Source organism: Penaeus monodon, chromosome 21 (assembly GCF_015228065.2).
Source record: "Penaeus monodon isolate SGIC_2016 chromosome 21, NSTDA_Pmon_1, whole genome shotgun sequence".
Classification (NCBI taxonomy): domain Eukaryota; kingdom Metazoa; phylum Arthropoda; class Malacostraca; order Decapoda; family Penaeidae; genus Penaeus; species Penaeus monodon.
Window position 1 is genome coordinate 10421356 of NC_051406.1, and position 634 is coordinate 10421989.

At 38.3% G+C, this 634-nt stretch overlaps 1 protein-coding gene across 1 annotated transcript in view; it reads right to left on the reverse strand.

The window, feature by feature from the left end:
* LOC119586204 (calexcitin-2-like) overlaps positions 1-634 on the reverse strand; it is a gene marked incomplete at its 5' end in the record, with an annotated part of 119930 nt that overhangs the window by 82396 nt on the left and 36900 nt on the right.

Below are 634 nucleotides of genomic sequence, written 5' to 3' on the forward strand. Positions count from 1 at the left end.
TATTGTTATAGACGCGCGTGTGTCGCTTGCATGATTGTGTCTGAGAGTTCAAGAGGAAGAAAGAGACAAAGATAGAATATATGCGTCGCCTGTTTTGTTGCATATATGCATGTTTGTCTGTATCACGGCATCCTGTTTTGGCTTTCTGTTGTTGCATTCTGGATTCTCAGAGTGCTTTATTAATTTCTTTTTCTTTTACTACGCATTCTAAGTAGTGTGAGGTATACACTTTAAGAGAAGTGGTATGAAAATGCAGTTCCGAGTGGGGCAACACACTATTCAATATTGCATGATGAATGTTGTTGAAAATAGATGGTATTGTAAATCTATGTTGTTCAAAGTTGTTTGAGAGAGACTGCATGGCCACATATGCTGTGTGGCTGGTATGGACCATGTTCCAAGATGAATATTGTTATGTTGCAGAATGAATATTGAGGGTGGCCTGTTAGCCGGATTGAGACTGCAATGACCCCATTTCCTTCCCCATTCAAATGTATTTGATATTATAGTAAATTTTAATGGCACAGCTACTTACTGTAGCCTGCATTCGAATAGCATAGCCTGTTTCAGTTAAATGTTCTGAATATCAAAAGAGTTAACGGCAATTCAATTATCTCTATCGGTTACTCTCTCC